The sequence below is a fragment of the Harpia harpyja genome, chromosome 9, assembly GCF_026419915.1.
Source record: "Harpia harpyja isolate bHarHar1 chromosome 9, bHarHar1 primary haplotype, whole genome shotgun sequence".
Lineage (NCBI taxonomy): Eukaryota > Metazoa > Chordata > Aves > Accipitriformes > Accipitridae > Harpia > Harpia harpyja.
In genome coordinates, this window is record NC_068948.1 from 20697289 (window position 1) to 20723628 (window position 26340).

General features: G+C 36.9%; 1 protein-coding gene across 3 annotated transcripts in view; it reads left to right on the plus strand.

Annotated features, from left to right (window-relative positions):
* Positions 1-26340, plus strand: part of SMPD3 (sphingomyelin phosphodiesterase 3) — a 128147-nt gene that overhangs the window by 17714 nt on the left and 84093 nt on the right. Inside the window, exon 2 of one of the 3 annotated variants that reach the window (XM_052795388.1) lies at positions 13424-13548. The exons of the other annotated variants lie outside the window; for them this stretch is intronic. The gene's annotated coding sequence lies outside the window, so the exon portion shown is untranslated. The remainder of the gene's footprint in view (positions 1-13423; positions 13549-26340) is intronic. 3 annotated transcript variants of the gene reach the window in all.

Genomic DNA, 26340 nt, shown 5'->3' on the forward strand with positions numbered 1-26340 from the left:
TGTAAAAAAACCCAAAACTGTCCATAAACAGTCACCGCTCTGTGAGCTCCAGGTGCAGGTACTTCCATTTTGCTTCAGAGCCTGTCTGTGTGGTTGAATGGAGACTGTATTTTACTTGCAACTTAGCTGTGATGATATGACATCATTCTGTTTTGTTGGTGTCAATTGCAAGCAAGTTTAACATAAAAGATTTTGATTGGGCTTTGAGAAATATTCTTGTGTTCATTGTTAGTGTAGACAAAGTTCTGGAGTTTCAGTTATCCTTCTAGTGCACGATAATAAACACATTTAATATGTGCTCTGAAGTCGGAGTGACATAGATTCTAAAATTATTGATATCAATTTCATGTAGCAGTCACTAATGTTTCATCTTGTGGTATGTTGGTGTTTTGTTGGTTTTTTTTTTCCCAAATGTAGAACTTGAACATTGAAATTGCAACGCATAGCCTGTACATACACTAGATCAGTGAAAGCTGTTTTCCCAGACACTTCATTGGGTCACTGCACTTTGTCTTTTATGGTATGTATACAGGTCACAGTGGTAAATACATAAGGTTGGGAAGGGGTATGTTTTGTAAATCTTTCTTCTTTCATCACAAAGACTGAAGAAATTCAAAATTTGTAAAAAAAAAAAAAATTATCACAGAAGGCCAGAGAAAGCTCACAGCAGTCATAAGCCTCATTTTGGACAAAGAATATTTGATGTGCTAATAATGAGACTCAGCTTCCTTTGTCACGCTTTTGGAGGGGGGGGATAACTTAGCTCTGTTTTACATCTGTATCCCTTGAATGTCCTTCTGCAAATGAAGATTTAATTTGGTGAGGCTAATATAGTGCATCTGATTTGGCTTGCACCTCACTGACATTGTGAGCCCATTATGGCGTTATTACTCTCCAATTACAGGCATGAAGGTAAGAAGTGGCCTGGTAATGAAGGGTACACACCCAGAGCAGTGTGGCAAGAATTTTAAATGAGGCAAAAGGAAAAAAAATATAGCTACTACACTAATACATATCGAAAGGCCATTTTTCCTAAGTGGCTACTTGGAAAGAGTCCCCAAGAAGTGTTAGTGCTAAACATTACTGTGCCATCACCTGTTCATCCAGGCTACAGACTGGAATTTGTCTCACATGCAGATATCTACAATTTCTATAGATCTATGTACTGCATAGCACTTGTACTGAAACAAGGTCAAACAGTTTGGTATGTGATGTTTATTTAATTTGTGAGAATAATGTTTAAGCTACACTTCAAAAAAAAAATCTAACATGGAAGCATATTTTCTGCTTTAGTGTTTAATGCGCTTTCAGTTTTGAAAATCAAATATTTAGTGTCAAATGATTTATTTGTGCTCTAGAAAACACAAATATTTACTAGCTTTGGTATAAAATCAATGTAACTGTCTTCTCTGGTTTAAGATGCTGGAAACTAACTTTGTGAGCCTTTTCAAAATATCTTTTCTCTTGTGTGAGTAGAATTTTGTGAGACTTGCTGTTATGGGATCCTACGGGATACGTTTTTAGAGAAAATCCTGTCTGCTGTAGGGTTACTTCACTGAGACTGTTCTGAATGTGCCACAGTAAAAGGGTTAGAGGAAGCAGAGGGATAATAACTGTCAATAGGGGGCAGAGTCCATATAAATTACATGTGTAGTATCAAATGATTTAATACTGCTTCAAAAGTATGAATATTTCCATTCTGAAGGAAAAACAAACCCACAGAGGACTGGTGGCCAATAACTTTTTTTGGTACAGTAAAGAATGAAATGAAGAAAAATGTCGGAAGCAGAGGCAAAAGCTGCACATTCTTTTCAGAGGAGGTGTATCAAACTTGAGGTACTTCTGACCAGTGGAATATGACTGGTAAGACTGCTGACTGGCAGAATAGCGAGTAGTAGCGAGTTTGATTTGGATACTCTTTTTGCCCTGTTTACCAATTTATCTACAAATAGTCACATAAAGATTTCAAAGTTGTCAGCTACAGTGGTACATGCTGTGATACGATATAGTACTTTGGGGGTGCAGATCCATGCTCAGCTTTAAGATGAGCAATCCAACACAATTTTTAGCTGCATCAACTCCTTGGTTTAGTTGACTCTGCAGGGCTGCTTGAGGTGCTAGTGTCAGTGCAAAGGATATGGTGAAAATGCATATAGCAGGAGGGAATAAGTGCAAAAGATCCTTTCTGCTGGCTGCACAGGTTCACATTGGCTGAGTCAGAATTTCTGTGAACATATGAAAAAGGGACTTGCACATAGTTTAGTTACTCCTTGCCATTTGGAGTAGTTTATTAAATTCTTAAATGTCATCTTGCATTTAAATCTGTCCAGTTTTCTGCTCTGATTTGCTTGAAAACCGGAAAAATTAACTTAAGTGTTCTAGGTGCTATGGAGACAGTGCTGATGTCAGAAATGTTTTTAGTGGGGGCCTGGAAAAGGGAAACAGATGGCTGCAGTTACTGTTGAACATGGTTGGTTGTTGATGCATAACAGAGCAATGGAGTGCAGTACAGAATTGCTGACCTAGCATTGGATGTAGTAGACTGTTGGGAAGGTAGCAGAGCTTGTGGAGAAGCAGAGATTGTTAGCTTACCCCCAGTGCTGTGTTAATGACACTCAGTTTCTTTGTGTCCCATTGTGTCCACACAGGGCTGACCCACACCATATGGCTGCATTAGCTTGAATTGATGCCAGCTCAGGTGTCTGTATTATTAGCAGACTTGGGCCAGATTACACTGCATGTTCAGCTCTGGCTTTTCTTTTGTCCCGGTATATGATGAAGTATCTTTCTGGTACTTGGGTTGTCTTGACCTTAATAGACCTTTATTTTCTAGGTGGCTTCTCAACTCATGGGGCTTTTATAAGAACTGAGGAGCCAGGGGTGAGGAGATAGTATAGGTGTAGCTTGAACTGTCACTGTTAATGAGATAAATGCTTGTTTTTTCTTAAGCATTGAACTCTTGGGTGATGTTAAATGCTGTTGCCATTTATAACTTTGTGCAGTATCTTGCATTGAACTGGAACAAAACCAGAAACAGAACTCCCCAAAAAGCTTTCCAAATCCCAGACTTCTCCCTCACTCTGAGCAAAACCCCTCTCTATGAAGCCTGAATCCAATTTTGTGCAGTTAACATCAACGCAGAACTCTGCTGCTAAGGTCATTTACTTGGTTCTGGAGTTAGCCAGCCTGTATGGTTTCTCTACATGCCTCTTAAGTATACTTGTGACAGGATCTTTCCAGCTACTTCCAAACAAAGCTGCTTAGTTGTGGTCTGCTCTGCCTTAGCTATTGCCTCACTTACCGTTAGTTTTTATTCTGAACTACAAATGAGCAGTCAAAGTGTCTTGGTTGGTTATTTATCAAGCTTTCTAACAAGCCTCTTTTGTTTTACCTTCCCTTGTGTTTAGAAGAAACTGCCTCCAGATATCCCTTGAGGTCACCTTCCTTCCTTTCAAGTCCATCCTTTTGAAACTCTCATTTGCTGTGATATCTATAAAACCTTTACAGTGATTAAACAGTGCTTATCATGATGTTCAAAATCATCTTGTTACTTGTACTTTCCAGTCACTCTGTCTAAAATGAAAGATTCTGTAAGCTCTTCAGTGCAGAGATGGTCTTTTTGTACAGGTATTTAACACAGCAGGGCCCAGGAATCCAGGCAGGGGTCTATAATACCAGCTTGAGAGAGAATAAAAAAACATTTCCAGGTATAAATTATTTTTTGATAGGAAGGTAAGTGTAAGGTGCCTTCCGGGATCATTTCTTCATAATGAAATGTGCATTAATGGTAACAGTATGCAATCATTTTTAATCAGGCTGCCATGTCTACAATGCAAAGAAGTTTTTTTTTTTTATTAATGGTATTTAGGGCATCAGTAGCATTTACGCAAGCTAGAATGGGCTATGTGACAAAATGATTCTGTGCTCGAAAGCTACAATTATTCTCTAAACTTCAAAATCCAGAATTCAAGATTAGAAGAGACTGAGAATTTCTGCATTTGATTGGCTCAGGCTGAAAGCTGGAGAAAAAGCGGTTTGCCTTTTATGCATTCTGTCAGCTACAACAATGCTAACCAAGGAAATTGTCATCTCCCTAGAGTCTCTTTTCAGGCAAAAGTACTATAGGGCAATAATGAATCTCAAAAGAAATTCATGATTGGAAAAAGCAGTGTTTTGCATATAAATGTTTCTAATGGAGCTATGAGCATCAGTGTTGTGCTCTGTTAACATCAGTGTTGTGATCTATTACTTTGAAAAATACTACGTGAATCCCTGTAGCTTTTAGTGATTCAAGACATGAAAGGTGTTATTTATTTTCATTTGTATTATGTTCCTTATAAAATATTAAATAATCCTTTGGCATCAAAAAGTACTATTAGGTCTTTAAGACTGTACAGAATTATTGTTCATAACTTCAAAAGCTTAAGTTGCTAATGGATGACATATATAAACCACAATCAGCAGAGAACAATTCCTACTGGTTTCCTAGCTAGAACTATCTACAGGTATGTAGATTAAAATTTGTAAGAAGTAGATACTTCTACCAGTATTGTTGGCCTGATTAATTTTTTAAAAACAAAGTTATACTTTACAGACCCAAATAAGTGGCTTAGATTTTAAATTTTCTCTTAATTTTTCTCTCTCTATCATCTCTCTCTATCATGTGGGGCTATACAGCACAGATTTCCAGCCCATCTCTTCAGCCATGGGGAGTAGACTCCCTGACTATTTTTAAGAGAATTAAGATTCATATAATTTGCTGGAACCTTAGAAGAAAAAAGTATGTTAGGTGTTGTTAATCTTAAGTCTTATTATATCAGTGTTAAATTAAAAAGAGTGTTATACCTTTTTTCTGCTGTATTGCATGGGAGATTGATGACCATTTTGATTGTCCATCTCCATGCCACAGCCATCCCCAAACTCTGCCCACAAAGTTTACCATCACAAAAATGAAGCTGAGATTCTACTGCCACATGCATTTGAAACAAAATGTTGACATTTCTTGGAAATTTCAGAAGTGTATATACAAGCTGAGTTTGGTGCATAGATTTTTTCAAACCAAGGAAATATTTTAGCGTTTGTATTAGTTTTTTCAAATTCTGCTGTTAGAAAAAGCTACTGTGATACTTTTGTTTAGTAAAGCAGGAATAGATGATAACCTGCACTTGGGTGTTTTTGTTGTCATTACCCATCCCCCGCAAAAAAAAATAAAGCCTATGTAATACATGTAAAGGATTGCTATATGCTACAGGAAAGGACTACTGAGACTAAAACAAGAAGAACTGACTGTGGAAGAATCTGTTGTGTTTCATTAGGACTTTGGTAGAAGTAGCAATCCAACCTATTTCGCAAATAGAAACTTTATCACAGCGTCTTGTCTCTGTGTTCCAGTGGTGTTGCCTGAATAACTTATGACAAAGTAGTGGGATTTGGGCCCTAATAAATGGACACACTGTCTATAGATTGTTTTCTGTGGTTCTGGAAAATGCTGACAAGAAGTAGTTTCTTTCCTTCTTGGGCGTAACTGTGACCTGGTTGCATTGTACATAATAGATTCCCCCCCCCCCCCCCCCAGTTACAGTTTTTAATTGGAAATAAACTTGTAAAATTGAAGTCACTCCTGAATTCGTGGCACTTCTTGCAACAGCGAGGGGTTGAGGAACTCAAATGAAAAGCATTAATTGCTTTCTGCAGTATAATTTTGTTTGCTATTAGAAAGTACTGTAGTGATGTCTGAATTTTTCTAAGGATTCTACTCACCTATTCTCTTTTCCTGAGATAGTCGGGCTCTAGTGGAGACTGCAAATGTTTTTGCCTGAAGATAGAGCTGATTCTGACATGGCTTACATTAGTGCTTATTTTGCTACAGTTTGGCAGCAAACAGTACCTAGTTACTAGCTAAAAAAATAGTGTAGAATCCTTTGGGATGGTAGTACTGCTTTAAAAGTAAGAAGATTCTGATTTCAAGGTTTAATGTCAGTCTGAAACTGGAGAAACAGATGGATCCATAGCTGATGGATAAGATGAGCAAGTAGTTCTGAATTACTTCACTGTGCAGGTATCGTCTGCTTTGCCACATGCAACTTGTTTATCAGAGATCTGGATTCCAAAATAGAGTTTCTTTTGACTGGGTTTCTCTCCTGGACTGTTTTGATGACTTCCTTATATGACATTTTAAAGGAAATAATAAATTAGCATCTGACCTAAATCTGCCTTTTGCTTTCAAAGTCAAATAGTCAGCCAATAAAAACCTGCATATAAGCTGGCGTTGCACTCTAGCTTTCAGAACCAGAAGAATTTACAAAAGATTTAAAGGTCATAAATACTTGTAAAAGTGTTTGTTGCTAGACTGTATTTGTGGCCTCTAAGGTTTAGGTGTTCTTTGAAATGTCTGTGGCTCTCCAGTCTAACTGGGAGCTACCCTTTGTATGATGAATCTTTCATGTTTTTATCAGAAAAATTGCGAGAGAATAGCAAACACTTTAGAGAGGGGGAAGAAAATGCATGGGGAAATAAGACATATGTTTAGTTTGTAGTAGAGATTTTTTTGTTTCCCCTGAGTATTAGGAGTTTAGTTATGGCTTTGTCTCAAACATTACCAATATTTCTTGTTCCTCAATTTTTGTCCACTGATAGGTACCATTGTATCCTTTATTCTTACTGCTGGATGTTGAAAAAGAAAAAAAAATGAGTTAACATTAAAACTGTCCTTATTGGTTCTAATGTCTTCAGTGTACTGTTTTAGAATCAGAAATTCAAGTATTTTCAAGTGTCAAATCACCAGAGAAGTACTTTTCCCTAAGATATATTATACCTTTTTTCACTTTAATGGTGACATCTCATGTAACTGGCAGATTTCTAGGTATTGTTTGATCTGTGTCTAGAGAAAAGTAGAATTTACATGAGAACTTCCCATTTCTAATTCCTATTTGAGATAGCATTCTGTGTAGCATACTTTCTTTTCTGTACTAAATCCTGTTTGAAAGATTTTGCTGGTTTCAGAAATTAGTTCTGCTCTACTGTTTGCTTCACAATTCCTCATTTTCCTTTGCTGCAAGTCTGACTTCTGAAAAAATCTGTTGTTTTTCAGACAGAGGCAAAGTAACTTTAATCATTTCAGCTTTTTTTCTCTCATTTCTGTATGAAACCTTCATCCTTACTCTTAGTCCTTGGTGTAAAAAAATGGTGAAATTTAATTTTAGTTAAGTTTTGGGGGGTGAAATTCGCATAATTTAGACTGTCTTTGTATTAAACTGTGGTTCCTGAAAAAGCTGAAGAGGCTTAATGGACTGAATGTACGATTTAGGAACTGGGAGATCTGGATTCTTTCCCTGATTTTACTGCTTGTTTTCTCTGTGTGACATTTTGAAATCTTGTTCCCTCCTGCCTTTAGAAATGCTGAAGAATTATCTGTGGAAAATGTACCAATTTATAGATGATAGTTAGAAAGCATATGCATTGTTTAGCTTTGTTTTTAAATGTTTGAGTGGTATGAGGCCTTGTGCTGTCGCCTTATACGAAAACTGTCAACTTTGAATATTCTTAACTACCAGTACTTCCTGTAAACATAAAACCATTCTTTAAATACTCAGGTGTTTGTTCATGATAGTGTTTTTCTACAGTTTAATTATGATTAAAATTTTAAAACTCGCATGGATTTATTAGTACAAGTGACCTTTTCTGCTAGTATCTTGAAGAGAACAAGGACAAAGAAACAGGTGTTCTGGCAGAAAGTTCAAAACAGAATATTTCGAAGTAGTTTCAAAGGCCAAGGAAAACACACAGGTTACACTTCTGTGAAGAGTATTCAGCTTGTCTAGCTTTCTGCAACTACAGTATAAACACATTGTCTACACAGCATCTGAGGTAATCATCTGCACAACCTTTATTGTTAGTGGAAAGACATAAGCACTTCAGTGTGCAGTTCATTTCAGCTTTATAAATCTGAGCGAAAATAGCTGCTTTACAGAGATCAGAGCAGTCTGCCCTGTTATGCCCATAAAACTTCTTGGATATATTTGTAGGGGAAGAGCACAACACATTTGGCTGTGTCTTTTATCACTTCAGGTGACGTTTAAACTACGTATGTCTATCCTGAGCATGCTTAAACATAGAACAGATTTGTTTTGAATAGGTTTTGTCCAAAAACTAATCACTTGTAACAGATTGCAGTTACTAACATACAGCACAGCTAAATGACTCACCTGTTCACAAAGAGTTGTTGCAACAGCAAGACATGCTTGTTCTATGAAGTGCCTAACATAACCTTTCATTTTAAAAGTGGAGCATTTGGTTATTTACTGTCTGTATCTACCCCTTCTTCTTGGTCTCCAGTGGATGTTGATGTGTTGTATTGTTAATTGTAATGCTTTTGCTAAAGGCAACAATTAATTAAAGCAAATGAGAACTAAAAGAAATTATGAAGAAACGACATGCCTAGGGAAAGAGAGCATTGTAGTGTTACTTAAAAACAGAAGCAGACATAATTTCTGATACAAATAACAAGAAAAGCTGCAGTTTCCAAACAGTTAGTTACTCTTGTTTACTCAGGGGAACTGTGATAGGAAGTATAAAATACTAAAGAAATCAGTGTTTTTTGAATCCTTAAAGACTGATACCTATTAGATTGTGAATACTGACATTTTGTGGAATGGTTAAGAAATAATCAGTTTGCTATTCCTGTGTCCTGATTGTATATCTGCAGTAAATATCTTAACCATGGATTTCTTTAGCCTTAATCCAAAAGCACTACATAGGTCTCTCAGATGGCTGTTGGCCACCAACAAAGCACATTTGCTTTTGCAGAAGATAAATGACCATCGGCACCCTTTATTTGTTACAGTCACTCTTCCAAAAGTAGTTGTTAAGTCTGTTATGTGAATAATGTCCAGTGATAGTGAAACCTGAAGATGTGAATTTCATACTTTTATTTTTCAGTTTACATGATGTTAAGATCTTTCTCTAAAAAGAAATACTTACTGCTCTGTATTTTCTGCTTAATAATTATTGAGAAAATAAAATAACTTCATATATAACTCAGTTTGGATAAGCACTGAAAATGTTAAATGCTTAGTTAGAACTTCAAACACTTTTTTATTTTATTTAACTAACATTAGTGTGGCCCTACAAAAGAGGACACAGTGAAGGGTAAGTGAAACAACATTCTGTGTTGGATAGGATGAAGGGAAAATATTCTGCAAAGGGTATACATGTATAATTCGAGTTAGAGAAGTACATAGGTTGGCAAAGTGACACCATCCCATGGATACCAATGTGATGCTGATTTTGACTGTTTTGATCCAAAGACTGGGATTTCCCACTGTAAAGCTTCCTTTTTGTAAGAATCAACAAGTAAGATGGTATGGTTTTGCAATTTGTTTTCTCAGAGGTGTGGGAGATTTGCACATTCTGTATAAGTAGTGTGTGCAAGAGACTGATTTATGCATACTTATATGGATTATGCATATGCAATTAGATACATAACATAGATTAAATTTTTGAGGCTTTTTGTTTTGTGTCCCCCCTCCCCTGCTTCCAGATGACCTGTTTATGTAAGTTGCATAGAACTTGCTGAGAATGTATGTACCTGTGTGTGTATATATATATATATGCCAGTGCATTGGCTATATTGTACTATTCTTACTTGGATATTTATGTGTATTCATCTTATAAAAAGTGTTGTCAGTAGCACTAGAGTTAGGTCACAGTTTTCCTTCAGATGAAACGATCAAGGAGCCAGTGGTTCTTTTGTCTTTCTCCAAAATTTAAAATGAGTTCTTATTTTAAGACTTTTAAGTTGGCTACCTGCACACTGTAATTTCCATGACCAGGGCAATGAGTTTTGAGAAGTAGGATATTTGAAAGAACTGTACTTAACTTTCTGCATGAGGATTGTTCTTAATTAAAGATTTAGGAACCTTAGGTTGAGAGAATGCAGTCATTTTGAGCTTAGACTTTTCTATAGTTTCCAGTCCAGGCTTCTGAGAACTTGCAAATCAAGTGTTTGCTTCTTTTTACTTACTACTTCTTAGCAAAAGCTGCTGACTGGCACACTTTTTCCGTCTAGTATTTTTTTTTTTACATCTAGAAGCAGCTGTAAATATTTGTTGTAAATAGGTAAATGTATCTTTCAGATGTATTTGTAGATTGAGGCTGTCCTGGGCCACACAACACAAAAAAAGAGTAAAAAGCCACATTAGGAATTATATTTGAATATCAGCTGAATGAAGGTATGTGCCAAAATTTTTTTTTTCTGCAGGTCTGCAGATGAACTAAACTGCATCGATATACCTTTGGATAAGTTAACAAGTGTTCTAATTTCTGTCATTACTGCATTACAGAGCAAGAACTGTCATACCAACTGCAATGAATTAGTATCTCTCCAGTCTTTTTTGCTTAAATCTGTGTGACATTCATGCCCATGTCCTGTACTACTGTTCCTGGGTATAATGAATTCTGCCTTTAACACTGCAAGGAAGGCAAGTTTCAGAAGATAGTTAAAGTTCTGTTTATTTGTATGTATGCAGAATTATTCAATGAGGTATGAGTATACCTAAATAACATGTCAGGTATTTCTGTATATGATTTGACTCAGAAGCTACTTTAGCAAGTAGGTTTAAAACAAACCAACCAAAAGGTGTAGTCTAGCCAAGATTCTGGACTTGTGCTTTCACATTCCAAATGATGACTCAGTGATATTAGTGTACTGTGGAAATGTGCTCTGACACATGGTCATCCATCACTACGAGTCTGTGATCCCATAATAAGAAGTACAGAGATTAATGTTTTATTACGGCAAGGTAGCTTTTACAATTACATATGTAATGAGAGAGGGAGCAGGGAGATTGTAAAGCCTCCATCTTTCTATAATTAATATGGAACTCAAATGACCTAAAAATGAAGAACATTATCATCCTGGAAAAATTAGCTGTCTTAAGTTTCATTCTTCCCCCCATCATGGTTAGTTAATGAGGAAAATCCTTTCCATTGCTATTTTGTACAGAATGATATTCAGCAAGAACACAGAGTGCTCATTATCTCCTAGATGATACTTAACCCTACCAACAGCCATACAGAACAATTTTATCTCTGCAGTGAAATGTATGTAGCTTACACTATGGTTCTTTCACTATGGTTCATAATAGTTGTTTGATTGGTTCTTTGTATTCTGCTCCTGAGAAATGCCTTGCAAGATAGGAAGAGTAGCACTAGGTCTGCTTGATTCTGCTTTTTTATCCTGCTCTTGCCCTTTCCAAAATTCATTTTGAGAAAGGTGCAGATTCACGAGCATGGTCTAGTATAGAAGATGATTATTCCACAGGTCAATACTGTTTTCCTTAGTAATTTGCAGTTAAGAATGGTGGGAAAGTTGTATTGTCATCTGTTCATTCCCTCGAACTGATTAGAGTAAAAGCAGGTTTGGTCTGAAAATTGGGAAGGAGTAATGTAAGAAAATCTACCCACAGTGACCAGAGTCATTCTGTTGTCTTGTCTACTTCTAATCCAACACCAGTTCTTGATGTGACTCGGAAACGGAGCCACTGATTTAACTGTGTAGCCTTTACAATGGGATAATGGTTACTTAAAGCTACAAGATGGAATTATATATCTGATTATGTTTGATTTAGACAGTAACAGAATCGTCAATTTCTTAAGATGAAGTAAGACAACTAATAGCCTGCTACACATTCTACAGCTGTCTCCTGAAATGTTAAAAGATCAATAGGCCTGTAAGGGCAGGGAGTGGGGCAGTTGAAAAAAGACAAGAACAACTTGTATTGAAGAAGGGTGATGAAAAGGAGGGAGAAGATGATTAGCTACCTAGCATCACAGCTTATCAGGGACACAACCCTAAAGCAGCTAATCCATGTAAACGTATTATAGCTAGCAACTAACAATGGGGGAAAAGCCATGCTCCTGAAACCTGGGAGTAAGGAAAAATCCACCTAGTTGTGGATTCATTATGAATGGTACTTGCGAATGTGGGCACGTTGCAGTCAGGTTGAAGGCAAATCTTAAGTTTTTGATGACTTCAGGAAGCTGTTTAAAGCCCTTGGAAAGGTTGGTACGGAAGAAGAAATAAAAAATAAAGCTTTAAAATGCTTTACTAGGTAAAAATACTCAATACGTAGGTCACTACAAGTAAAGAAAAGAAAATACAGCATGATGTTTTCGCATCAAATTGAACCATGAATAAAATGTTAAACATTGTCATGAAAGGCCTTTAATATTCATAGCTAATATTTACCAATCCAAAGAGAAAACAATGATTAACTTTTGGCAGAAAAAAGCCTTTTGCTTTTCTAAGAGTGCCTTTTTTTTTTTACATTCTTTCCTTTTGCCTTGCTTTACTAGAAGACTACCTTCTGTAGACTTTTTCATGCTAGAAAACAGAATCTACATCTATTGGATAACTCAGTGGGTACCCTGCTGATTTTATAGCTAACCTTTAAGGAGGTGGGCATAGTGGCAGTAATGCTCCTAATGTCTGTTGTGTGTCATTTGTTCAATAAAGGTACTGACCTCTTCCCATAAAGTATTGTCAATGTGCAGTGTAATAGGAATCTGATTCAGGGAACAGTCCTAAACTGTCCTGGTTTCAGCTGGGATAGAGTTAACTGTCTTCCTAGTAGCTGGTACAGTGCTATGTTTTGAGTTCAGTATGCGAAGAATGTTGATAACACTGATGTTTTCAGTTGTTGCTCAGTAGTGTTTAGACTAATGTCAAGGATTTTTCAGCTTCTCATGCCCAGCCAGTGAGAAAGCTGGAGGGGCACAAGAAGTTGGCACAGGACACAGCCAGGGCACCTGACCCAACTGGCCAATGGGTCGATGGCCTGGCACGTTAGACCCACAGGAGTATAAGGCTCTAGTAGACACCGGCGCACAGTATACTTAATGGTGTATTCCATACCATGTGACGTCCCATCCAGTACAGAAACGGGGAAGTGGGGGGCAGGGATTCGCCGCTCGGGGACTGGCTGGGTGTCGGTCGGCGGGTGGTGAGCAATTGCACTGCGCATCATTTGTACATTCCAATCCTTTCATTATTGCTGTTGTCATTTTATTAGTGTTATCATTATCATTATTAGTTTCTTCTTTTCTGTTCTATTAAACCATTCTTATCTCAACCCATGGGTTTTGCTTCTTTTCCCGATTTTCTCCCCCATCCCCCTGGGTGTGGGGGGAGTGAGTGAGCGGCTGCGTGGTGTTTAGTTGCTGGCTGGGGTTAAACCACGACATAAACTTAACTGGAATTGGTACGTATTTTGTCCATCTGCTACTTTGCAGTCAGGGTGAGTCCTGTAGTGTCCCATTTTGTAAAGCAATTGAACATTCTTGAGCTGTCTTCAAGCTTGTTGCCTTCCCCCATTGAACTGTTGTCAGGAAAAAACCAAACATAGTGTCTGTTTCTCATTGACAGAATTAATAAAATAGAATGCTGACAGGATACAGAACAAGCATAATTTCAGAACTGCTGTTATGCATCATTCTTCCCCAGCAATGGAAGAGACAAGTACAACTTGATATCCTGCAACAACCTTCAAGGTGAATTCCTTTTAAGTAAAGCTGTCAATTTGTTAATTATAGCATCATCTGTGGATGTACTTGCAGGATTTATAGCATCATTTTCTTCCATTCACTGCTTTGCTCTGTGATGATGGGTAAAACACTTGGGAGCCTAGTTTGAACCATCTGTTAAATAGGCTTAATGTTATAGAACTGACTGGTGCTCAAACCAGTAGATAATCTTTTGAATGGACATAGCAGCGTGTTCAGGCCAAGAAGAAAAAGTGCAGTATAGAGGGGTTAGAGACTTTTGAGAGTCTCTCTTTTGATTAAATAAAAACAAAAAACCACAAAACACAGAGTTGAAAATTAAACCAGCTTCAGTTGGTTAGTGTCTTACCATTAAATCAGTTTTCTGGAGTCAGAACCAAACGCTGTGGGAGCTGGGTATGAAGGAATTTCCACTCGAGTTTTATTTGGGCAGAGACTTTCAGGTAATTATTATAAAATGACTGGAGATGTTTAGGGGAATAGGTCTATAAAAATCATAACTTTTGGATTTACTGCTTTCTTATTAATAAAATGTAATTACTGTCTTGCTATAATAAAAAATATTAAAATATTACTTAAAATATACCTTGTTAAGGTTTCAGCAATCCTAGGTATTTTTTAGCAGAGAAATTACCATTTGTTGAGACCAAATATAATTTTCAAGTTAGAGCTTACAGAGAGTTAAAGCTGTGCAAGATCATTTTTCATCCATTTTTCTTTTTTACCACAGTAATTAGGCACAATGCCAGGCAGCACAATGGAAAAGAAATTTTCTTTAATAGAATATTATTTTACAGGCACTGCTGGACACATACAGACATCTTCTGTGTTCTTACTTGTGAAGCTCTCTTCACGGTTTTATCTTCTATGGGAAAGACTTTTGGTTATTAATTTTTTTTCTAAGTTATCTACATGCTGTTTGAGGTTTCAGCTGTTTCAGTTAGAAAGGTGATTGCTCACATTAGCCATAATATTTTGGGGTTTTTTTGTCTTCAAGATACCTTGAGGGTATTTGATATGGAGCAATGTTGACTAATATCTTGCACAAAGAACATTTTGGAAGTAACATCAGCCCGTCCTGCGTGTTTCTAGTAAGGTTAACTGGAGAGTAGAAAACAGGAAAAAAATGTTTCAATCCCTTACATCACTAAAAGAATGCTTCTGATGCTCAGATGCTTAAACTCTGTAGCTCCTGATTTCCAGCATGATTCTACGTAAAGAAAGAAGTGCTTTACTGCAATAGTTCCTTAAGTTTGTATTTTTGTTTTATGTTGCTTTTTGTATCTTTGTAGCACTGGATGTATTTGCAAGAATATTTTCTTTGGCTGAAAGGTTAAGAGCTATTTGCAGACAACCAAGCTGTAGAGAAGGGGGTTTTTGTGTTTTGTCTGGTTTAAAAGACTGCAACACCATTTCATTCCTGTTACTGGCCTGTGGTACATGAGATTTCTAAAGCCTTCAGTTTGATTTTTATGGTATTTCTGATTTCATTGAAATCTAGTCTACATGTTGTGTGGATCTGGTAGTGTCCATTTTTCATTCTCCTGCTGTAGTTCAACTATTAGAGTATGAATAATCAAGTTTGGAGTTAATTTAAAAAAATCACTGACTCTCAGCATTAGCAATTCACTCAGGAATTGGAGGTGTATTTATTTTCCTTTAAATACTTTTAAAGGCCAAAGTTAAAGCTTTCAGATATAAAATTTGAGTTGTTTGGAACTAAGATGGTAGTAAACAGATAATTGGGTTTAACCAGATTGCTTTTCATGCGTTTGAAATGCGTGACCTTGAAAAGATTTTATACTGTGTTGTAGGCTTTCATCAACACTAGTAAGCTAGATAGCAAGAGGTGACCTCTTCCAAAGTCTACTGTGAAGTCAAAAGTCCTCTTTTCAGTGCTGTAAATTTTTTTACTATAGTTCAGTGAGTTACTTAGCAAAAATATACCTCTTTTATTGCAGCTATCTTCCAAAATTTATTGTGTCTGTTAATTTAGACTCCAGTCCCAGTTTGTGTTAATATAGCTTTTTCAGGAGGATAAAATACTGAATGTAAAAATTAGTGTGTTAGGTTTTAAGACGTTACAGGCTTTTTTTGGATTGAGCAAATTTTGTAGCTGCCTTGAGATACTAATTGCATCCATAGAAACTGTAAGAGTGCTAGTTACCTAGAGTGCTGCTTCTTTACTTCCCATTTCTACAAGTAAACTGCAAAAAATTTGCACGACTACTGCCAGCTTCCAGAAAATCTGTGCTGCTTTTTGTTTGTGGGATGAGTTGAGTGGTTTTGACCATTTTATATAAATGCACTTCAAATCTTTTAGGCATAGCACAGTAATAACTGCATGTGGTAGACTTGATTTCCGTACAGTCCCTCTGAATCAACTTGTATAATTGGAGTCTGAAAAATGTAAGGAGTGCATATATATAATGCTGTGCATATATTATGCAACCTGATGCATAACTTGGTCTCTCTAAACTGAAAGGAATTAACTTCAGGAATATAAGGGGACCACTTTCCCATGCCTCTTAATTGTATATTCAGTTGATACTTTAACTGATATGCTTTCATTGCTTTATTGTGGGAGGGGCATGGCCTCATAAAAGATCCACAAAATTATGATAACAAAATGTAATGGTAGGGACAGGAATGCCTCCATTACAGAGATGGTGCTGCTTCTGCCCAGTGCTTGCAAGTCAGTCTCACCCCTTTTGTGAGTTGCATCAGCAAATGCTTCTGGGAGAGGATGGAATCTGTAATTCCAGACTCCTTTCAGTCTCTTCCTTTCTAGTTATATGCCAGTTTCAGCTGGTAGACTTAGACCTGGGAGAGTGCAGTTAGGTAATTGTGAAAAAAAAAAAAAGTATTTAATTCCATGATTTGTATTCTAGACATGGTTTTCTTTGCATGAATTTTTGAAGTATATTAGAATTCAGAGACTGAGTGAGGAAATTTAGGACGTTTCTGTATGCTAAGGGAAATGACTTTGGTATTATTGTTTGTAAGGAGAGGGGAAAAAGATCTACAGTCCAAAATGAATTGCATATAGAAAACTACATTTGAAGTTGCAAGTAAAGAAGATATTTAAGGTTTTGTTCATGGAAAATATAGTACATCTTCCACTACTTAGCTTCATGTGTATAATATACAGTCTTACTTGAAGGTCTCTGTTGGGGTGGAACAATTTTTCCTAGAGTATACAAACCTTAATATTATTGTCTGGCATACATCCTGCTGAAGGATCTGGGAAGTGTCAGAAGTTTGATTTCTCAGGCTGAAATTTCTTCTGTTTCTTGCTTTGTTTGTATGAGGGATCATACAGTACATGCTGTACATTCTTTATTGTAGTGTTCCTGCACCTTTTTTAATCTAAAGAGATCTTACTTATTACAGAAAAGTAAAAAAAAAACCAAAACCACGAGTCATGTTACTTTATTGAAAGAAAAATCCATATGTGCTGTTTTGCAATCTAATCACAAAGGCTTTTCTTTACTAAGAAATGGGACTAATACTTCAATATTTGTTATATCTTCATTCCTCTCTCCCATTTTGTCATGTTTATGAATGTGCATGTTGCAGGGAAAGTGTTGGTTTTTAATCAAGTTTTGTGATTCTTTCACGGACCGCATTCTGTTTTCATAGATTGCAGCTAGCAAATGGGTCACAACAAGGGAAAGCTGTTCTTAGGCCTCGAATATCTAACTTGTATTTGTCTGGTTGGTAATTGGTTAGAAGCCAGTGCGGTAGTAAACTTGAGCAGAAACTGCACAATTTTCTTCAATGGTTTCTTCTAAGGAGCGGGCCAAAAACTAAGCACTGAAGGGATGTAACAATAGCAGCAGCTGTTGTTCTTGCATTCATTAACACTGATGGAAGTTGTTTGCTGCTCCCTTCAATGAGAAAAAAAGATCGGGGCTAATAACTTCTGGTAATAACTTTTTAGTTTGTAGTGACAGGATGTGTGTAGATGTTTAGTCTAAAAATTAATCAGAAATTGTAATTAAAGAGTGTGCTCAGTCTCTGTTAGGTGGCTGACGCTCTATTTCTTTGCTGTTTTTTTTTCTCCTCTGCCTCTGGTTTTAAAATGCTGCAGAGAAGGTTCAGAGGCTTGGTAGTTTTCCAGCCAGTAGGCTGAAGTAGTAGCTGCACTGAAGCAATTCCTTAGCTGTAGTTTCTGAGCCCATGGTTCAGGGTTGGTGGATTCTCTTATTTTACAAAGTTAGGTGGAAGTTTGTTGTTCAGACTTCGTACAAGCAGAAAGAACTTTACCTATACAGTGAAGGTGTTTTCATTATGTAACTTCTTTTATAACTCTTTTCTACCTACGTGGAATTTAATCACTTCTCAAAATTGGCAGTCGCCTAAAAAAATTATATGCAAAGGCACTTTGTTATTTTAACTATGTAATACACAGTTGGATTGTTTCAGAAACATACAAACCAGTTTAAAATAGAAAACGAATAAGTGCTTTCCCTTAAATCTATTGATATTTATTGACTGATAGCTATGTGTGAAATCCTACATTTTAAGGAGAAAAAAATTCTTTCCTGCTTTCAGTTATTAAAAAAATGTTTAATAATCTTCATTTGTTTGACTCAAAGTTGGCTCTTTTTATCAGAGATTTGCTGTCTTATTTTTGAAAAGCCCATTGTTTGCCTCTGAAAGGTTCTTAATAGAGCTTTAACAGGAGACTAAATTTGAACAGCCAGAAATATTTGAACATAAAGTTTGCTCATTCTTACTCTGGATTGCTTAAATTTTAATCCTGTGAACAGCAGCAAGAAACTGGAAGATTCATCCCCTCTCCCTCTTCTGCAATTTCAGCCCTTGAATTTCTTCCCTACTAGCAAAATCCTGTATGTGCTACTGATTCTCTATCAGCATCATTATTATTTGTGTACTATACACATCAAAATTTATTTCTGCATCTATTTTAGGAAATCTAATTTCTTTCAATGTGTAGGGAGAAAAAAGTTATATTCTTAAATGTTTTACACACAGACTGTTCTAAAAATGTTTCAAATATTAGATTATGACTCTTGTATTAATTTTTATTTGATGAAAATGATGTTTTCTTATTCCTCAGTAATTTTGAGTTACATAAATCTAATTTCTGGTTAATAAACAATAGTCTTACTTATGCAGAAACAAGAGAGGACTGAAAGAAGCCTTGAAACATCAAGCACTGATCTTGCATCTTGTTTAGGCATGCATTTTTTTGCTCTGTTTCATGGTCTTTTCGTGTAACAGTGCGTGAAGAACCAGGCCTAGGAAACAGGCTGAATTAACTGGGTATTTTTTCCTGAAGAAATTGTACTTTTGTTTTATTCATAAATTTGAAAAAAATGGATAAGCCCTTTTCTTGATGGCCCTAGCTAATAGTTTAAAGGAAGAGGAGCAAATGCCCAAGTTCTATGCATGCTTCCTAGCTTGGGGACCAGAAATACCGTAGTCATTTCATTGTGAACTGTGCTGAAACTAATCAGCTCGGCCCACAAAGGGTTTTCTGAATCAACCTGGATCATGTGGATCCAGCTCAGATTTCTCTGCGCTATGCTCCTGGTACTGAGGTTTGCTTCTACTGTGATAGCTCAAAGAGTGTTTGTAGGCATGGGCTAAATAAATGAAAGGACTTGGGACTTGTTAAAACTCTGAATAGCCTGGTGTGATCTCATAGCTGACCCTACATTGAGCCAGAGTTTGGACTAAAGGCCTCCTGAGGTCCCTTCCAAGCTGAATTTCCCATGATCCTGTGAGTATGGTAGAAGCCACTAAGGACTTTGACATTCTAATGTGTGGTGAAACCTCTTTGGGGGACAATCCCTTCATTAATCTGAAAATGAGCTAAGCTCTTAGGTGAGTTATACAAAGTAAAAAGGTTACTTAATTCAGGCAGGTACAGTGTCTTCTGAACAGAGTTGGTGCTGAGCAGTCCTGATGCTCAACCTAAATTAAGGTAAGTGATTGTGAATAATCAAATTCTGAGAACAGCCAGTAGTAATGTGTCTCATTAGTATGCTACAATTGTTGTTTTATAGTAGTAGTTTGACACGTGTACAGTAAGACCTGAGTTCCCATCCATTCAAATGATGATGTGATAACTGTGTACTACTAGTCCAAGTGGTTGGCAGCTGTAATAACACCAAATAATAAGACAACTGCATAGCACATACGGCGTTGAATAAATAAAATTTATTATTGCTTAGTAAGGTAAATTTAATATGCAGGGAACTTGTATGCAATAAAGCAAACTGTATGTTTACAGTTGTAACAATGTCATTAATATCCATATAGTATAAAAATGGAATTGTATGGCTAATTGTATAGGTGAAGTATAAATCTAAATTAGGTCTGTTGGTCCAAATACTTGACTGTTCCCTGGCTGATGATGACCAGGTACTTGATAGCTGTGTCTTCCCAGCCTTTGCATAGTTGAGAAAAGTAGCAGTTACCATTTCTCCCTAAATTCACGTCCTCACTTTGGCCCCAAGTGTTGGAGTCAAATTAATAGAGAGGGTGTGGGGAAAGTGCGGATTGAATGACTTTGAGAATGAGCTGGATATCAATATACCATGCTTAGCTGGAGTACTGTTTGGTTATGCCTGAGGGTGGTTTCATGATACACTTCAGCAAATCTAATGTCACACTGTTGCTGTCTGTGCAGGCTTTCCTTCCCTCTGCACTGACCTGACTGGCCATTAGGGCCAGCACAAAGTAGATGGCAGGAATGCAATACATGGAGAGGAGACTGTCTTTTCAGCTGCAGCACTGAGTTGTACCTTCACAGAAGTTAGGTTCACCTGAATGTTGTAATATGAACTCTGTAGTTTCCCCTGATATTCTTCCTACTCAGGACTCTGTGCTTTGAAAGAGGACAGGATGTTCTCTCCTTAATACCTCACAAAAACGCAAACCTCCAGAGTCTGCCACGGTGTACTTCCATATTTGGAAATGTTGCAAATGATCATATAATTCTGTTGGTTTGAGGGAAGGTGGGACCTCAGCTGGTGCCCCAGTTATACCCAAAAGCCAGGCTTTAGGCCTGGTGCCATGGTAGGGTGCTAAATAATAGCAGAGAATGGTTTTAGTCCATTGACCTCCAGGTTATTGGCCCTGCATGTTTCTTCTGCACTTAATTCTATTGTGCATTTAAAAATCCAGCAGGACTTTTTTCCAGTGACCTTCCCCTTTTACCATATTGAGGCAAGTGCCACAGGATAAGCAGCATTAGGGTCTTTGTATTCCTTCTGTATTCCAGGCAAATAATCCGTATTTTTTTTTCCCCTGAGAGGCTGAAACCTCTATGTAAATTAAAAATCTGATTATGCAAATGCTCTCAATCATCATCAGTTCCTACTGAAGAATATTGTAGACAAAGGAAATAGACCTTCCTGATGATTTTTTCTATGACCCATGTGTGTCAAAATATGGATTAACTGAAAACAAAATCGTTTGCCAAATAGGATTGTTTTCCATTAATTTCCCACTTTAGGAAAAAACAATTTTGAACCAAAATGAATGTAACTTCACATTTTTATATTTTCAAAATGAAATATTTAGGAATCTCATTAAAAATCCATTTTTTCAGTTATTTTCTGGAGAAGTCCTAAAATCAAAATACAATTATTTTAAATTAAGCTAATGATGGAACCAAAATTAAGATGGAGGGGGCAGACACTCAGTTGAAAATTTCTCACTTTTGAGGAAATATTTCAGTATTTTAGACCTTTTACTGACCTGAGAAAATAATTTCATACAGAGCTTTTCACAGGAGTTCACAGAAGACAGAATCTTGCATGTTTTAGACTTCTTTTAAAACCTAAACCCAAATGTATTTTCAGATGACTGTGTAGCCATGATAAAGGTGAGATCAATGTATGTCTACTGCAATACTGAACCATGCCAAAATCTTGCTTCTGGACACTTTATTAGTAGTTAGATCTTTTAGAGACTAGTAATTTTGACCAGTGTTGTACAAAACTGCAAGAAGGCAGTGTCTGCTCCAAAAAAAGTCTGTCTTGTCCATTTAGGTTGGCAAGAACACGTGGCAAGGCACGGGGGATGGAGAGGGGAAAAATGACGTGTCGACATCTCACAGAGGGCTGTGAGGAAGAGCCACAGGCAGAACCACAATCTAAACATTAGTCTAGGGATGTAACCAAGCAGTTCTTTCTGTCTGAGTAATTGCAAGACTTGAAGTGGGGAGGGGGGAACAGATCTGCTCTTTCCTACAGGCTTTACACTGCATGTTTTAGCTCTCCTGTCACTTACGTGGAGAATTCTCTCATCTTTCTTGCATCACTGTCTTTGTGCTTTTTTTAGTGCACTGTCTTTTGAATCCTATAGTGTGGTGGGGTTTTTGGGGGGAAGGTTGTGTGTGTTTGCTTTCTTTTGGAAATGCTGTCTTTTTACAAACTTCTAATTACTTTTTTGCATTTAATTTCTCTTACAGTTTTTGCATTTAATTTCTCTTACAGTTTGCTTCATTCTGTATCAGGTGGTACTTTTTTTCTTTTCTTGTTTTTCTTCTTTTTCTTCTCACCCCCAGCCCCCTCCCCCCCGTCTTTTTTTTCCATAATTTCTAGCTGCTACTGGGCCAGAATAATTTCTGATAACTTTTATAAGGATGTACGAAAGACAGGGTGTGTCTCTAAGACTTCACAGTTTGATAGGGGCTTTCCAAGGGAAAGGGATCAGAATCGTCCAAATCGCAAATTTTGAAGCCAAAAACTGATCTTACATCAGTGTGGAGGCCCAGCAGCTGTACCCAACCAGGCACAAGGAAAAGAGAGAATTGGACTAGAGGCACACCTTGTACTGAATAGGGTGCTTAGAGGTTGCCTAGAGGCTGTTTGCCCAGAGAGAAGAGGTTGCATAATGGGGATCAGTCTCTGGATAAGTCTGATCCCTTCTGAAATAAACCCTGGAAAGGAAATCCATCCTTCATAATATGAAGGGCTTTGATAATGCTTTTAGGACTACAATAACATTGCTACTACTGCTTGCTTTACTGACATGAAAGGGACAGAAATTTGAAGCCTGTTTCCTGAACCTACAGAGAAAGATGAAAACCATTTCTACATATTTTTTGTAAGCAACATAAAACACTTAGCTTGTTTATTTCTTTTATATTGTTTGGGGAGATTACTACTAGGTTGCTTTCTTTTTCTGTTGAAGTTTTCCAGAGGTCTTCACAATAGGCTCACAATTTTTAAGGATTTTTTGTGTTTGGAAACCATAACATTTGTGTATATAGGGGTTTTTTTAATCTCACAAGAATTCACAGTCATTGTGAGCTCAAGTTAAAATAATCAGCTCAGCCATACTCACAGTCAGACTGTAAAATTTTACTTGCAGGTGTTGCTTGTATAAAGCCAAATGTAATTGCTCGAGAAGTCAGCAGGAAATCAGATTCACTTGTATGTGAACCAGGTTCACAAATGGCTGCAGTGATTAGCAGCATGACTTTTGTTTGTCCAACTGTTCCTCTGCAGAAAGTCTTAGAATGGTTCTAGAACTTGTCATCAAAAATTTGTCCTATGTTGGCAAAGGTTGAACTTGTCCCATGTAGAATAGTAATTAAATCACAGTCAGTAGTCCCAAGCATCTGATTTTCTTTAAAGTCAGATTTGACCAAAATATTAGCAACCAGCATGGCTTTCTCCTTTGCTTAGCCACAGGGTACAAATCTCAGGTTTTTAACTGCTGCTAATCTGTTGCTGAATCCCACTGAGTAGAAAAGGTTGCTGCATAATGATTTCCAAATAGGTCTTTAAAATTAGAAAGCAATATGTTTATTGGGAAATACACAAAGTTCTTGTTGTCTGATATTAAATTTGAAAGTTTTGCATTAGAAATAGTTTGTGGAGCATTAGGTTGTCTATGCTGCAGTGCTCTTTAAAGTCAGAAATTTATTATTTTCGGGGACTGACAGCATAGTCGTGGTTTTGTGAGGAAACATCAAACTAATAGGGTTGGGAATGTCATTTGGTTTTGTTTTGTTTTTCAAATCTTCTCAAGAATTTGATAATGGAATGTGTTCTGGAATGTTTACAAGTACAAGTAGCTCTGGAATCTTTATAAAAGTAGGAGCTGGGCAGGCTTTTTTTTTTGTTATCGAGAAAGCTGTTTATAGTTCTTGAGTTCACAAAGATTTGTGCATGTAAATTGACCATCTCTGCTTCAGCAGGGTATTTATAAGATAAAAATCTGTATTAGTAGCATTGCAGAAACTTGTTCTTCCTTAAAGCCTTATTTGAATAGCCAAATTATTTTTATGTATTCACAATCATTTATATATGATTTTTCTCCCACTATCCCTGACTAGACAACTATTCTTACCTTTGGTATGCTGGCATTAATTGTTAAAATCAGAAATGTATGTATGCAGGACCTGATGTGAATATTCACCTGTGTGATTCCTGTTTATGTTAATAGAATAACATAGCAAACTTCTTTAGGAGCCAGATCTTCAGTCCAGGGAAGTCGGGATATGTGTTCCCTGATAGGCCTTGGAAGGTTCTGTCTTCTGATGTGGTCAGCATTCATAGAGTTGCATGTCCTCTCCCTCCATCAGTACAGCAGGAACTGGTTGCAGTCAAGATCTCTCTGCAAAACTACAGCAATTATTTGCAGAGTCAGTAAGATAGTGCAATGTGCTGAGCATTGGTGCTGAGAGAAGAGGGTGCTGAGTACATTGCTGGAAATATCTGTAGCTGGCTGCTGAATGCAGGAAAGAAAAATGGATATTCTTTAAAAAAAAAAAAAGCAGCCCTGAGACTTCTGATGTGTTGTAGCATATTAAATGTTGTTTAGGGGCATTCATATTGACTAAACTTCAGTATGTTGTGGTATTAATATTGTAAATAAATGAATTTTTGGAAGCCTTTGTGAAGTTCATGTATTCTACTGACACCTGCAGATTTAAGATGCATCTACACAGTTAACTTTTTTCTGTGTTCTTATATAAAATATTAAGTCGGTGCCTATGAAAACTAATAAGGAGAAGAGTATGTCTGTCTTTCTGGCTGGCTGCTTCAGAACAAGGTAGTTCAGAGGCACAATGAAAAGCAGTTGTTTTGTCTTATCACTTTTGTGCCATATATTCATTTACACAATTCAAATGGTGACTCTGTAAGACTAAGTCTTCTGTAGAGCATGGTGTGGAACTGCGTAAAGGGTTTCTGACAAGTGTTTGTGGTAACTGTTGAACTTGGAACTCCGTTGTACATTCCATTTTGCTTATGCCACTTTCTTTACAAGAAGTTTCTAAAGTTATTGGAGCACATTTTGTTTCAGAAATAATAATTGTAAAGCCCTGATTACATGGACTGTGCATGAGGTACTCCGTGATTCCATCTAGGATTTGTGGAACTCGATGGTAGAACAAAACCATACAGCTAAATGTTAAGAATGATGCATTAGTATAAAGTAAAACCTTTGATTACCTGATTACTGAAAACTGCTTTAATGACTGTGCTTTGCCACATACCTTTCTCATCCTTTGCATAGCAAAGGTAAATACTTAAAACTCTGAAAATGCCATTGTTTGCTGCATAGTTCTTTTCCGGCAGAAATCTGCTGTGTTTCTGTTGCAGCTTTCCTCTTCAACAGGCATTACTGAAATTTATGAAGGAATAGTAAAAATGTCTCATAGGAATGATAGCAATACAAGCATATTGGTGGTAAAAATGTATTTTTGGTTGAGTTTGGGTTTTCTTATTTTGTGGGTTTGTTTGTTTTAAGAATATTGTAACTGGAAAATATTGAAGTGTGGAACGTCTCAGTTGTAGCAGAAACGGATGGCAGGGTCAAGTGAGTGATGCAGCTGGAAGTACAGAACAAATGTAATGCAATTTATTTAGCTTTTGTGACTTACACTCATCAGGAAAATCTAAGGCATCTATTATGTATGACAAATGTGCTGGTGAATCCAGGCATGGAAACATAACTTTTGATTACTGTTGGGAATACTATACTTGATTTGATGGAAAAGATGTGCCAAGAGCATAATGAGAATTGCTATGTCATTTAATAGATGCTTAAAAGATGCAGTGGGATAGGATGAGATGTGGGGGAACTCTATTACGGAAGTGGTTACTCTAAGCCCCAGTCATGCTAGACTGCTAATACCATCTGTCCCTTTATCTTCTGATTGTCTTAACTTGCAAGATTCCTGTTCAGATAGTTTTAGGAGCTGCAATGCTTGAATGTCCAGGATCCTGTAGCTATAATAGTTTTTTACAATATGGATGGGAAAATTATCCATGTACCATTAGCCAGCTGACATTAAAGCATCATAAAAAGTGATTATTTTTTTCTAGTGCAGATGGTAGTAGAACTCTCTTACGCTACATTTGATGTATGTTTACCAACTGGTAGGCCTAAATCAATGACAGCATTTTCTGATTACATGCGTCCCTTCTGAGGGTTGTATGATTACAAGGCATAGGATGATTGAGCAACTGGTGAGACATATATGCAGGGGATATTTATTAACTTTTGTATGTAAAATTCTGAAGCTTGGTACTGGATTTCTTTTAAATATCGTTGCTCAGTCTTATTTACAGTACACTCTGTGTGTATGGCAGTTACCTGTGTGTTTGCTAATAGCATCTGATATACTATCATGAAGAGACAGCCTCTGGTCATGAGTTCAAATCTTAACATCAAGACTACAAAACCAACATTTTGAATCCCTAAGAGATCACCTCTGTTTCTTTACCTGAATCTCTGTAATATTTATTGGCTTTGTAGAAGGGAATTGTCTCTCTCGTTACA